Source organism: Rhinolophus ferrumequinum, chromosome 3 (assembly GCF_004115265.2).
Source record: "Rhinolophus ferrumequinum isolate MPI-CBG mRhiFer1 chromosome 3, mRhiFer1_v1.p, whole genome shotgun sequence".
In the NCBI taxonomy this organism is placed as follows: Eukaryota; Metazoa; Chordata; class Mammalia; order Chiroptera; family Rhinolophidae; genus Rhinolophus; species Rhinolophus ferrumequinum.
Window position 1 is genome coordinate 40285362 of NC_046286.1, and position 15973 is coordinate 40301334.

Genomic DNA, 15973 nt, shown 5'->3' on the forward strand with positions numbered 1-15973 from the left:
AGATACACAGCAGCTCTTAGGGAATCAAGGAAGACTTCCCCAAGGAAACGAAACAACCCGAGATATGAGAGATGAGCAGGCATTAGAGACGTGTGAAGTGTATGAGACGTGATCAGCAGACACAGGTGAAAACATCAAGAGAGCACTGTCTGGCCAAGTCCTGTGGCGAGAGGTAGCATCCTATGTTCTAGGATCTGAAAGGAACTCATTGTGGCTGGAGTGCAAAGATGGTATGAGTAGAAAGGGGTCAGTCCAAAGGTCTCATAGTGCTGAAAGGTTATCATTTTTCCAAATCCACATGGCAAAGAGAAGGGATGTAAAGGTGTAAGGATGATAAGATTTCAAGTTTGTAAAGCTAATGATGGAAGAAGGCAAGAGTGGATGCAGGAGAACAATAAGGATGTTGCATTTGTTTTCATGACTAATAATTTCATAAGAAAATCTGCTAAAAAAAGTGAAGATGGAGGGAATGATATTTGGGGAAAATTTAGCAAGTCGGAGGAGTGTTGTACTGAGTACAAGAAATAAGTGCAGGGGAGGTGTCAAGGGTGAGCTCTGGTTTTCTGGCTGTGACCTTTGGGTGATTTTGGAGACAGGGATCCATGGAGGACGAACTAAGCTTCAGTATAACTTCAGCAACATGCAAGACAACCGCTGGCAAGGATACTAATATTGGGTTTAACTGGAAGGGATATTTTCTTGGGTACTAATTTAATAATTTATTCACTCCTAATCAAATCTGTTCATGAAATAATGAAGTATATTTCAAAGCCTTATCCCTGCATAATTGCGTGCACTCTGATAATTCATACCCAGTTAAAGAGTACTCACTGTTCTAGTCCACACGTTTAGTGATTATGCATATGCCCTGTTTCTCCTATTAAATTGAAAATGTCTGTTCTGGTTGCCTAAGTAAAGACCATGTCAAATATGGATTTTTATAAATCTCAGCAACTAGTATAGTATCTTATAATAATATACTGCACATACACACCGGTCTCCCTGTTCTCTGTTTTGTGATTTAGGCCTCTCTGTTTATATGGTCCAGCCTAGAATCTTTTCTGTTATTATTTCTTTGATGCATTTTATTTTCTTCAAATGACTTTTAATTGGCTCAAATTGTATGTATTCACTGTATTGCATTTACTTATTATTTGTCATCTCTTCAGGATTATAAACTCCAGTCTCCCCCACAGACTGTAATCTCCATGAGAGCAGGAAGTTTGTCTTTTTTACCAGCATATCCTCAATCTTTATTATTTGTTGAATAAATGAATGCATGAATAATGAATACAGTACTTTCTCAATAATATTTCAAGAATGAATGATAACGCATATTTACATTCATACGTTTAAACTTGAAAAAAAATCTACCTAGTGAAAATATCTGCAGTGTATCTAAAAAAATATTCACATCTTTGCCACTTATCACCAGGTATTAATTCTTCAAGAATGCAACTTAAAGAAAGAGAATGATGAGTAACTAAACTGTCAAAGATGGTTTGGGTTACAAAATTAAGGCAAAATAATTTTGCCTTCTAATTTAGGGGACAATTCCTTCAAGATTAAATATAAAAAGAAGACGTAACAGTAAAAATTACCATGGACAACAGATTGTGATATTCTTCATCTACAAAAGTCTTTCTCAATCCTTCAAGCTGTAAGTAGGTTTCATTCTCTTCTGAATTGTTATCTCTTCTGAATTGAAAAGTGTCTCTCCATGCACTTTTTTGGGCAAAATTTCTACTTTTTAAAGTTATATCTATTTATGATTATGTTTTACTGTCCCTAAATTACTATATGCTCCTGAAGAACAGGAACAGGTATGTGAGTATACCTGCTGGCCTCCATCACGGTAATTTACTATTAAGAAGGCATTCAACAAGTACTTGCTCAATTATAAATGAAAGGATGTTAAATTAATTTTTCCCAGAAATAAAGCAACAGCTTGTTTGTTTGTAAGTCTATTGTTTTTTTTTTTAGTAGAAAGTGACTTTGCAAAGCATGACTAATCATACTGAGTTGTGTTTTAAAATTAGTCCTTTCTCCAATGATTTTATTCTTTCTTGTATATTTATTTCCAAATTTATTTGTTTTCATAGATAATAACTAACAGAAGACTAAAAATGTGAAAACAAGTCTTGGTTTTCTAAAATGTTTTGGTGTTCACACTAACACACACTATTATACTTTGTAAAAGTGTTAATATCACTCAACAGTGAATCAACAGATTTTGCCCTTGATGATACATCTGTCTTCAAGTAACTCTGCTACCATATCTAATCTTTTTGCACATAAAAATGAAAGAAAATAACCCTTGAGAATTATTTTTACAGTTTGAACAAATGAAATTTTGATGTGTTAACACTCATACACACTGTTGACAGTTTTAGCTGCCCAGTTTTCTCGCTTCTCTTAGCAACAGCATCTCCTTCTATTTGGAAATTATTTTTTCCTGCCTGTTCTAACCCTAATTTTCTGACCTAATGTTTGGATAGTTATAAGCCACTCTGAGCTTATCAATGCCCATCCTTGGAATATTTCTAAATGAAGCTGGAGGCTAGATCTTTTCCTACCCATGGACTAAATCTCAGCCACATGAAGATGCCAGGCTGAGTGACAAAGATGAGACACAAAGGAAAGTAAAACTGAGAGACCAAGAAAGAGTCCTGATGCACTCAAATTCCTGGTTTCTACTTCCCCAAACCAGCTACTCTATTCTTGTACTGGTTTGGTAAAGTGAACCATAAATTATTTCAATTACTTGAGTTACTTTGAGTTGTATTTTTGTATTCTTGCCATCAAAGTACAGTAAATCAAGTCTTAGAGGATATTGTCCTTGGATATTTTGACTTGAGCTCTTGCAAATATAATCAAAGCTATGAACAGATAATTTGATTATATTAATATTACTATTGAGAATGCATTTCTTCAACCAAGTATAAATAGCTACTATAAATGATTGCAAAGTGAGAAGTTGAGTATTTTCTCTTTTATGTCCACCTGGCATAAAAAAATCATGAAAACCAAAAGAAGGTCAATTTTCATCTGGGGCATTAAGGGTAGTAGTAGTACAACAAAAAGCAAAAATTTGTAGTATTTTCCTGGCAATGTTAAATAGGCAAATCTTAATCATGGTGCCTAAAAAATAGTGGTGCAAATTTAGAAAAGTGTTTGTTTGTACTGATGAATTGTATACATGTATTTCTCACTTGGTTTTAACGTCATGGCGTATAGATGACTTCCTCCTGTGGCATTTGGAGTGCAAAAGATAGCAAAGGTCATGACCATTTGTGGTCAATAAACAGTTCTGTTCCATCTTTTCCCAGAGCAAAAAGATTCAGGCTGGTTATTAGTTCAGGTGGCCTGGCTACAATCCATCTTCAGTAATTACATTTTTGTGTACCAAAAAATGATAACGTAGTTTCAGCGAGAGAACTTATTCATTGTTGTCATCAGTTTTAAAAAAGAACAGAGATACAAAATCAACAAACATTCTATTATGCTCTAAGCAGAACAAAGGTTCATTTTGCTCCAATGTGAATGCTTTTGAAGACTAAAATAACTACTCGTAAGCAGATAACATTTACGATATGACATCAGCTAGTGAACTTTAAGTAAGAAGAAATCTCTCAGACCTTTAAACTTCCTGTTAAGTAATTTATATGAAAGTATTTTAGAAGTTCAATCATATCTCTCTTTAATCCATTTAACTTTCTGCTCCCAATCCCTGCTCAATTTTCACTTTCTCTCCAAAGCTTTTAGTGCCCCACCTCCCACCTGCTAAGCTAAATTACGCACCTTTTCCCACCACCTGAGAACGACTCCATTATAGCACTATTGTGTCATCGCTGCTTCCTGTTGGACTGTTAGTTCATTGAGATAGGAGCCTCCATATTCTTCTTTGCATTCTAAAATTTAGCACTATGCCTTATATATGGTACATACAAGTGTGTGATGAATGTTTATCGAACGTGTGAATATAAAATCAACATTTTCTGCACATTTAGATGGGAACTAAAATAATCTTCCCAAAGAAAAAGTCTAGCACCACATGATATATGTAAAGGGATTAAGAATTTACATCCAGGGGTAAAAATTAAAATGGAGTATTTGAAGATTTACGGTGCTCAGTGTCCTAAAAAGACACCAGTTCGTCAAGTGATGAACCTGGGGTGTACGTTGCAGCTGGAACACCATTTCAAGTTGGTGTGCATGCTTGCTCCATATGCATAGAGTGGGCTTTAATTTAGGGCAGGATCATCTTCTCAGTTAAAGATATGGACAGTGTATCAAGGCCTGGTCAAGTGGACTGGAGTAATAGGTAGAAGTTCTTGTCCTCTGGGAATCAGGAAATCAGGTGGCTAATGAGGAGAAAACAGAATGAGGTCAAGTAAGTGCATAGCCTTAGTTTCCCAACAAACACCGGGGACAGGGATTCTTTAGGGGTTACAAAGCATAGCTATACCATTCCACTGTATGTTTATACAGTTATTCATATAACCGGTCTCCAACTGATGGCCACTTAGATTACTGCCACTGTTTTTCTATTGCTGCAGTGAGAAATTTATGTGCACTTCATTTCAAATGTGTATATGTTTGCTATCAATTCCTGGAGAATTGCTGGGTCAAAGTGTCAGTGAATTTGTAATATTGAGAGTTATTGTCAGTATCCTCTATACGGTTTGTATCTATTTATATTTTCTACCCGCAATTTGTGGATGCCCTTTTCACATAACTTTGTCAATATATGTTATTATCTCATTTTGATATTTGCCAATATGATAGGTTACAAAAAAATTTGGTGCAGTTTTAATTTGAATTTGTCCTGAGAGTGATGTTTGCATCTTTCATATATTTAAGAGCTAATTGTATTTTCTTTTCTATGTATTGTCTATTTATATGCATCACCTATTTTTCCACTGTGTGCTTGATTTTCCTCTTATTGATTCATAAGTACTTTCTTTATATTAGGGAAATAAATCCTTCATTGTAAGCTGTAAATATGTGTTCACAATTTACTCTTTTTGTTCAACTCTACTGACTTTGGTTTTTATCATACAATTTTTTTTTTTAGTTTTATGTAAACAAATGTACAATCTTCTCTTTTCTAGCACTATGTTTTGTGTACCACTTGGATAAGGCTTTTCCATTCAAAAATAATAAAAGTCTGGGGGTTCAAATCCTCACTCCTCTTCTTACTAGCTGTGTGACCTGGAAAAATTATTTAATTGCTCTGGGTTGATTCCTTTCTCCGTGAAATAGAGTAACAATATTACCTAATTCACTGGGTTGTTGTGAGAACTAAACATTTAGAATAATGTTTACATACTTACAAGAAAAATATTAATAACAAGAATAATAATAATAAATAGTTTGTTGTTGTTAAATGAAACGAGTGATGAAACGGTTACCTTTTTTAATATACAACCTATTTTTCCCCCATTTCATTGGTAAATGGAAATACGATTGAAACAGTCTTTCTCTTGGAAAATTAACCTCATTACTATTCTCTTTAAAAATCCTTATTGACCATGAACAAAGTCAAACTTTAGGAGTTGACATAGGAACTAAATTTTACTCAATAATTTACTCTGTTATTATAAACAGGCATACCTAGAACCAAACTATTGATGTACCTTAAAACTCTCCAAATTTTGCTGAACATATCTGTTTGTATGTGCAGCTGCTGTGTTGATTTTAGAGCAGTTAGATTTATTTATGATTGCCATAGAAACGACATGAAGATGCATTTTCCATCAAGCACACCTAGCAACTCTGTGGATGTCTCTATGTTCAATTTATCCATGGTTACCCTGGGGATTGCTCACAATATGAATGTCTCTACCATTTCTTCAAGCTCACAGTTATAAACTAGCATCTTGGTGATTTTGTTTCCCTGCCAACAAGAGAAGGTGCTTCCCATGGTTACATCCTTCGACTCCTGCAATAGACTACAAATCAAACACATACCTAAAATCTATGCAATCATTCAGAGCCCCTGTATTGTTATAATGTTTGTGGGAAAATAATTTGTTCCAAATTAAGTTCTACTGTTTATTGAAGGTTTCAACATTTCACATGTATTGCATATAGAAACTTCAGTATTCACTTTTTCTGCTTTTAAATGTGTTAATTAAATTGTTCACCAATGTTACAAAATCATATAAATTCATTAGAGTCAGTAAGCCAGTGTAAGTCATCGTTACGATCATCGTCATTTTTTATCACACTTACTGCACCTCACAAAAATTAAATTTTAGGGAAAAAAAGTATGTTAAATTAATCTTTGGTTAAATTATAATAGGTTAATTTCACTGCAACATTTGTGTGATGAACAATTTCTCCACTGATGTTCTACAAATAGAGAGAATGCAAATTGTAATGCAGGGAAGGCCTTTTTCCAGCAAGTTGAAATGGAATTCTAGACTTTGGAACTTTAAAAAGCTTTTAAAATGAGTTGGTGTTCCTTTCATTTGAAAGGCATTTTGACTAGGATCACACAACAAGATGGGAATAGAAGTTGGTCTACATCCAAAGACATTAAGTTGATATTCACTCAAAAATATCGCTTTTGTCATTCAACTAACTCATACTACTTCCTCTGCAAGACTCCTCAGATTCTGCTATTCTTTCTCTACTACTATTCTTTGTCACTATTTTTTATTTCAAGATGGGATTTTGTTGATACCATTTCTTTAAAAATATCTATCAATGTGTGTTTCTCAAAATAGATAGCCAACCTATAGTTTTGAATTTAAGTTCATGTTTGACTTACTGGTATCTTCCCAAATGAGGTTAGAAGTTAACAGTTAAAAGTTTAGGTCTAACACTTACAGATAAGTGGCAGAGATAACATTGGATCAAAAACATTCTCATGTTTTATCTAACTACATTAAAATAGGTGTACCAGAAAAGTCTAATATTCTATGTACCACATTTTAAGGAAAAAAAAATTGAAAAAGAAAGGCTTTACATCATTGTATAAAGAAATATTATTGAATCACAAACAGGATTGATGATACTCCTTAATAGCTGTGTTGCTTCATTTTAGACAAAATGCTGGACTCTCACAAACCTTGGGTGACAGAGCCATAGAGTAATAAAAGTACGGGATTTGTAAAAACAGAATGCCATGAGAAAGTCACTTATCTTAATCTATCCCAGTCTCCTGAGTGGTTTGTCTTATGGAATTTTGGGGAGAATAACGTGAATTAATGCATGCATGTGAAAATGCTTGAAACCACTAAGAGTTTTTTACTGTTTATGACTATTTTAGATGTAGCTTTACTTCAAGAATATTTATAGGCTTATAATATCAATATCTAAAAGCAATGTGTGTTATACATGATGCCAAACAAGTTATAGGTATTATCTAATTTAGTTCTCTCAATCCTGTGATGTAGGTAATATCATTATAGCTATTCTATAGCTCATGGATCACATTTTATAGAAAATGAAACCGAGGTTTAGAAATCTCAATGACTTAGCCAAAGACACTCAGCTGGGATTTGATTCTGGATCTGCCTAGTGAGTCTGTACTGCCACATGCAAAACACAAAGGAGAGTTTAGTAGTGAAATTTTAAAACAGGTTCACTAGTATTTGCTGATATTACCTCATAAGAACACTTTCAATTGATATATGCTTTACCAAGATACCTTAAATAACAATGATAAACTGGAAGAAGTCATCACAAACATCAACATTATATATTTCTCTAAAAATACAACTTAAACTCAATAACCAAGAATAATTTGTTTATTCATTGTGAGTCATCTTAGGTATTCTGTTTTATTAGATAAGTGTATACAAATTACATTCTGTACCGTCCTGTACTCAGATTATCATGGCAAAAACCAACAAGGTCAGACAGTTCTGACTCATTAATGGTCTCCTGGTTTGCTCTGACTCCTTTGTAAGGCTGTGCCCTTGCAGTGACCTGATGAGGTTGAGAGTCATCCTCCTGGTGGGGTCCTCCAGGCATAGTGAGTGGCCTGTGAAGACAATGCAGTTAAAAGCAGCTCAATTGTTTATCCACTGAGAACTCTGTTAGGTCAAGTAATATTTAATGCTACTTATAGTTATGTATGCAAAAATAGTCCTCATAAAGTTCAATATTCCCTTTTTTTAATAAATTACCTTTAATTGGGGTGAGTAACCACAAGGATGATATTGATGCCTTGATTACAGCCCTGTGATCCATAAAATGAGATTTTTCAGAGAAAGTGTGGCATGCTTTCTATTTTATTATATGTATTCTATAATAAAATGTTTCTCATTAAAGAACCAATGATAGTATATGAAATAAATGAAAAGTTAAAGCACAGATGAATTTATAGTAATATTATAATAGATTTAACCTAATCCTGAAAATATCCTGAGGTTTGTTTTGTTAGCAGTCTAAATCATCTGAGAGAGAAACTTTCCCTAGACAACCATTGCTCTAGGAGCCCTGTCTATTTTGTTAACAAGAACCTGAAGGACAGCTCTGCTTTTCCTAATCAGCCACGAGGCTGTGCTTAAACTGGTATCAAATGATAAGTAGTAATATATTCTCTATTCAGTAGAAATGTGCAGTGGTGTACCTAATGTCTTTTTAGTATCGGCATCACCTTTCTATCCCCACTCCCCCATTCTATTCCCATGAGAGCTGCCAGTGGCCGTCTTGAGGTTATGTGGAAAGAGCTTGTTTGAAAATAAAGACCTTCAGTGGAAAGCAGAATCCAGATATGGAGAAGGAGACTGAATAAATTCTTAATTTTGTTTTTTCAAATTTGAGCTGTGTTTCTATCATTATTATAAATAATGATATATAAAGAACTCTAATGCATAAATGTTTCCAACATTATCCATCAGCTCTAAATTTCTCTTTGAATCCTTTGAATATCATTCTCTCTTAGAGTAAAACAGAAACAGAAACAATTGTAGAGTTGAATGATCATGTTGCTCTGTGAGCATGCTTACTCCAGACTGTTCCTACTCCTAAGTTTTCCCATTAGCTAATCTGGTTTGTTGAATAGACCGATTAGCCAAAGCTGTGTTATAGAGGTGCAATTATACTCCTTTCAGCCTAGATGCAACTAGTTGGAACTTGGAGTTCCTGGAGGTGCCCCAGCCCTTTATCCAAGTGTGCCAATTAATAGGATAATTTCCCATGTGAAGTATCATATGAAAAAAGTTGTGTCCATGGAGGTAGGCCTTATGTCATTCCTAACTTACGTAGAAGGCTGAACAAATTTTACAAATGAAACACAGGTTCCTGGAGATTTTGAGTCAGTAGGTCTGAGGTTGGATAATCTATTTTAAAAGAGCACCACAGATGACTCTGATTATCTTTCGGGTTTAAGAAACATTAAACTAAATAACACTTCCAAATTTTGAAATTAAATTATTCTAAGCCTGTTCAATTCTGTTATGGAGCTACGTCACATAGGAACTTTATGTTTTAGCAACAGTTTATGAGAACTTGACAGATTATTAAGTGTTTGCAGTGATTCCTTCTTAGTTAACACCCACAACAGAGCATCCCTGGTAGTCCTGTTGAAATACGACTGTTAAGGATAGCGTGGTACCTGGTGCTGAGACGCACGTACATCACAAGAAGCATGCAGCAGTCAGTGGCTTTCCCATATGGCCTCACTTAATGCCCTTCCTTCAGTGAGGCACATTAGCAAGTAAGATAATGGAAGCAAGCAACAACAACAACAAAAAGTTACTGGCAATTTTTACTTAGAAATCTTAAAAGAAAGCATTCCAAATTGGTATTTTCTTTTTGTCAAAGCATAAAGTCAGAATTTGTCATATTTTACTGACAAATTAATCATTTTTAGAGTCCTAGCCTTTGCTAAAGGAGAAAAATAACTCTGAAAAATATTAATTTCTTACCCTAAGTGAAAACCTTGATCAATTTCTGAGATCAAGAAAAATGTGTCAGTGTTGAAGAGGTGGATTCAGGCTGACGCATGGAATGTACAATGGCAAGCAGCCTGAATGAAAGATAGCCATCTTGGCAAGAGAATTAGTGTGATGCAAGATAAACACCACAGCTCTTGGGGATGTCTTCTTTTTTTGGATAACTTCCTTTTGGCAAAATGGTGCTGGGTACTGCTAATTAAACACTGGCAAACAAGGTTATCTGAGGCAACATGGTATTGGAATGAGGTTACAAGTAATATTAAGGTGCTATCTTTTATCAAAACTTCAAGTTATCAGATTCAAGTGAATGTAATTCAATTAGACTAAGTACAGGTCAAAATATAACACTGATGAGAGATAATTAATTCCCCATGGGAAACACTTCAGCGATGTCAAAGTGCTTGTATGTCAATAATTCTTGGTGTTTTCAATGCCTATGCTAATTGTTAACTGGAATCACAGAGTTTAACAAAATGTTATAAATCAATTGCTTGATGTTTAATGCAACATTAATACAACACGACTTACTTTATCGTGCACATCTTGTATATTAAATTTATGGAAACATATTATTAGTGGGCTAATGTGCCATGACTGCAGCCGTGGTCAACATATTCACCATTTAGTGATGTTTGAGTTTATTGGATTAGTAGAAATAACAGTGCTACTCAAATAAATGATCTTGAAAGACGAGCTTTCCACTACAACAGTAAATAAAGCCATGTAAAATTACTGAAATAACTGTTGTCGGAAAGCATAAGCATATAAATAATGAAATCCAAACTTCAGAATATATTAAACTCTGATATAGAGAAAGGAGGTGAGGATTCAAAAATTTAGCTTTGAGGTACAATGTATGATGCTAAAGATGGAATATTTCACTATGTAACCAATACTTTTAATTTTTAAAATATGTAGAATAGAAAATTTTAAATATATGGACAATCTGATAGGTACTATACAATAAACTTAGAATCCAGATAATATTTAACCAGTTAATAAGCTTTTATCATTTAAACATAATCTTAACTGGATGATTGAGTTAATATCACCAATGATGGGTTAGGTTGACATCTTGTGCTTCTTGAATTGATGCACCGAGAAAGATGCAATATCACATTGGTAGTGTTCCTGCTGAAAATATTTAACCTGATTCTAATGATAAGAAAAAATCAGATGAATCCAAACAGTGAAACAAGAGACCAAGAGTCTTCAAAAATATCAATGACATGAAAGACTTAAAAAAAAAAAAAAGTAGAACTCCACTAGAAGCAAGAAGACTAAGGAAAAATGATAACCAATCCTTGATCGGATCCTGAATTGGAAGGAAAAATAAATAGCTATAAGATATATTACTGGGATATAAATGGTTATTTGAACAAATACTACATATTAGGTAATAGTAGTGTATCAGCTTAAATGTCTTAAGTGTGATAATTGTATTATGGTGACGTACAAGAATTGAGGGGCACCGGAGGAGGACAGGCACAGTGAAGTATTTAGGTTTACATTTCCGTGATGTCTGAATCTCAGAGTCAGAGAAAATAAATAATATATGCATACTTAGGAACATATATGTTTATGTATACATATGTTGTATATGTATGCCTTTATATTGTGTGTATGTATATATGTATATGTCTCATATATATGTGTGTGTATATATATATAGAGAGAGAGAGAACGAGGAAGGGAGGGAGGGAGGAGAAGGAATGGGAAGAAAGGAAGAAAGGACGAAAAGGAAAGGGAAGGAAGGAAGGAAAGAAAGAAGGAAGGAAGGAAGGAAAGAGGGAAGGAAAGGAAGGAAAAAAATGTGACAAAATAGTAAGAATTGATGACCCTAAGGGAAAAATGTATATATGTTTATTGTACACCTTTTACAACTTTACTAGAGTAAGATTGAATTTTTTTTAACTGGGGGCAAAATAAGTTATTTTCTGATTTACCTAATTCATACATTCAATAACAAACCTTTATGGCATAACAGACTTGATAGTGAGAACATGACCTGAGCTTCAAGAGAAGCAGGGTGCTAGAAAAACAAATGTAACATAGTTGGGCTGGGAGCCCAGGTTCAAGTTCTAGGTGAGCACTGACCAGCTGAGAGGTTATTGTCAATCATTTCGTCTTTCTGACCATCAGATTGCTCTTCTCTAAAACGATGGAAGTAGACCAAAATGAACTCAGAAGTTATAAATAATTCAGATTCAGTGATTCTCAGAGGCAGATTGATACAAAAGAGACAATCCTATAAAGGACTTGAAAGTAATCAGCAAGTCATGTATGAGACTGGAAAATGATATAAGCCAGGCGACGGGCAGGACTATTTGGCACTTAATAATCCAGAAAACTATGATAATTCTATCCTCCATTATGACTCCTCAAAGAAAAGCAAACACTGGGCTTGGAACATCACCAAACTCATTAAATTACTGCTACCAGCATTTGGTAGAGTACCTGGTGCTGATGGAATTTCTACAGAAATCTAAAGCCAGAGAAACTAACAAAGTACTTAATGATTGATATGTTCAACCATCCACATATGGAAGGAGGAACACATTTTATTGGATTGGAAAAGCACATCGGTTGTACATTTGCACAAAGAAAAGATGAACTGTGCTACTGTGAAAGGCATTGAGACTTTTTTTTTAATCCATTATGGGAAAGATTTTTAACATAGAATAAATTATGTTTGACAGATCACAATATAAATCACTGGCTGAGGACTCTTAATTGAATAGTATGGTGATTTCTTTGTTATGCTTTTTTCTTTCTCTTTATCAAATCCATTTTTGGGAAATTTGAAGAGACATTGTTTTAAGACATTCTGAAATGATGCATTTACCATAAAAATGTGGATATGAGTTCTAAAAAAGGGGGAGATACTGATTCACTGAAAATCATCAAAAAGGTAAATCAAATATTGATATTTCCATATGAAAGGAGCCTCAATGCATATAGTCAATCCAAGCTTCCATCCTGGGACTTGACTGAGGCTCTGCCAGTCCATTTTATGTTTTATTCTGTATATAAAGCATATGCAGCATATTTTTGCCCAATATCATACACCTGACACTGAGTCTATTTTACTATTAGTATTTCCTGGACAAATACTGATCCATCTTATATTTGTGACTTTGGAGAATGCTCTTATCTTCATCTTTACCTCATGTAAACGAGGTTATAATCTCCATGAAATTTTCCCCTAGGAGGCAGTGTAGTGCAGTGTTTAAAAACCACTTTTAAAGTCAGAAAAATCTGAGTCTGTGAATGTTCCAATTGTAGGACTTTGTTACTTACTGCCAGCGAGTCCCAGATTCTGCATTTTAAAAAAAATAATTTTGATATAACAATAATGCTTAAAATTATTAATAAGATTAAATGAGATCATGTGCATACAATGTTTAGTGAAGAGCCTGATCCAGAACAAAACATTTCTCTTCCCTGCTCTTTCTCCACAATTCCTCTCCTACCACTATTACTGTCTGTAATTCCATAATATTTGATTTGCCCTCTATGGCTCTTATCACATTCTGCCTATCTTAGAATAAGCAATGCCTCCTGTCCCTATCATTAGATTGCACATTTCCTGAGAAGGTGCCTTATATTGCCCATCTTCATTTATCTACAAACAAAAAACAGTGGGTTATACAACATAGGTGCTTTATAAATATTCATTTAAATGGCTTGAATCATTGAATTTTTTAACCTAAACACTTTATCTTCTCTTGATATTAATGTTGAATCTACTAAATCTTTTATATTAAAGCTGAATATTCTAAACAGAATATTTAAGCTACAGCAAACTGACATAAAAGCAAATGATATTTGAGATTATTTTAAAATTTCTACATGCCCTTGATATTTTTCAAGTTACAACAAATTACAGCTTTGTTGGCTCTGTGCCCCATAGTTGGATTCATCTTATGTCTGAAGAGCTATCTTTAAATTTCTTTTGAGACATCCATCCTTTCATCCATTCACCATACAGTCTGTCAGAACATAGAAAATATTTACCTATTAGGAAATCCCTGCCTGTCCATCATTTATTGATTCCTATGAATCATTTTAAGGGATTCTGATCAGTTGGATACATTTTGTGAAGCATCTCGTGTGATCTGCACTGTGAAAAGAACCCCAGTGCTTTAGTGACTGACTCAGTTAATGACTCAGTTAGAAGTGGCAATCAACAGAGAAGCCCACACAAAGTCACCTTGGAGGTCAACTTAGTCATCAAAAGATGTTTGCTCAGAGAAGATATTGTTTGAATTTATTTTCCAACAGGATCATTCCTGAGTTACGCAGTTTTCATAAATAGAAACTTTTAAAATATTCAATATGATAGGAGTTACCTCTTGTCTTTATCAACTTCTTTATTTTTCTGACAGAAAGTTTCTGAAAGCCAGCCTCATCACATGTTTCAGTCATATTAGAATCTCCATTTGCTTCCTACTATGGGCCCTCTACAACAAGCCAGGATTATCCATTCATTTTATTTTCCCTAAACACATCATTCTTTTTCTACTTCTCTACTTGTGTTCAAGCTGAATTCCCCCATCCGAAAAATTGTTTCCTTTATTCCAGGCTTTTCTTCGCACCGATATATGTTCTTTGAGACTTAGCAGTGGTTCAAGTAGTCGCTCGTTCTTCCCAGGTTCTACAATGCTCTCTCCATCCACGTTTGTACCTCATATATTACTAAGTATTGATGTTTTCTTGTTCGTATAACTATGTTCTGTTCTACAGTATAAGCATGCTCAAACCAGTAATATCTTTTCTTCACACCCTCTAGCTGAAGACTAGAAGCAGAGTCAGTGTAAAATATATTTCTAGTGCAAGCATGTAGAGAGGGGTGGGTGGGTTGCTGTAGGGCTCCACGAGTTCTCTGTGGATTTTGGTCTAGCTTGAATTGAATTACAGATTTGGGTAACGGTCTTATTAGAAACAGAACAATGTAGGAAAACTGAGTATGCATTTGTTAAGTTTATCCTCTGTGTGTATGTTTTTTATGATAATTTTTCTGTTTTTTGAAGGTGGGAGTACGAGATGACAAGGCACAATATATAAATACCATCAAAGACATGACTTCATAATTTTATTTGGAGAGGCATAAAGAATATCTGCACATGGGCGGAATCCCCTGGATGGGGATTCATTGACCCTTCCCTCTCTTCTACAGTGCTGGTCATCAGTGGCTTAGATATGAACGACAAGTACATAGCCAATGGGAAAGAAGTGCTGGAGTACCTGGGCCACCCTGTTTACTACCCACCGTCCATTTGATTTGGCCAGCCTGCCTATCTCCAATGAGAAGCTCATGCTGGCCTCCATGTTCCACTCGCTGTTCGAAATATAGCTCCCAGCTGTCTCCAACCAGGGCAGCTGAGGCATTGAGATGCGGGAGAAAGACCCATTCAAACAAGACTGCTTCCAGACACTGACAGGATCAAGTTTGTGGTGCTGGCAGACCCTATGCAAGCTGGAATGATTTTCTTCTCTGAAAGATTTATGAAATTTACTCAGACATTCCCTCTAAGAAACCATTAGGTTCCCTGGGTCTGTCCATCAGGTGTCTTGAACACAACCTGAAGTTAGCCCTGGAAATGGCAGAGAAGCCTGGAACTTTTGGACCTGGGTAATAGACTGAACCTGCATTGGACCCCCGCCAAATTCTGAGAGAGCTGCAGCAGAGGCCCTGCTGTTTCCACTCCAATGGACATCCCAGCAGCCTTGTTCGTGCACTTGAAAATGGAGGATGCTAAGTCTGATGACGTGTACTGATCCCGAAGCCTATTACCACGCTCTCTTCCCTCCTGTATCTATCAGGGTCCTAACTCTGTACAACTTTATTTATAAAGGAAATAGGTCAATAAATGCTGTAATAAACATTCCTTTGATCTCAAAAAAAAGAGAATATCTGTATTTACAAAACAGGGAAAATAAGTTTGAGGACAAACATAATATTGTGTGGCAAGTAAGTTCTGCATTTACTAGCTAAAGTTTTCTTGAGAGCTTAGAAACTTTTTAACAAAAACAATTTTGTGTGTGTCATCATT

At 34.9% G+C, this 15973-nt stretch overlaps 1 pseudogene; it reads left to right on the top strand.

Annotated features, from left to right (window-relative positions):
• Nucleotides 1-1525: 1525 nt before the first annotated feature.
• LOC117020607 (trafficking protein particle complex subunit 4-like) lies at nt 1526-15558 on the top strand (annotated as a pseudogene).
• The last annotated feature ends 415 nt before the right edge of the window (nt 15559-15973 follow it).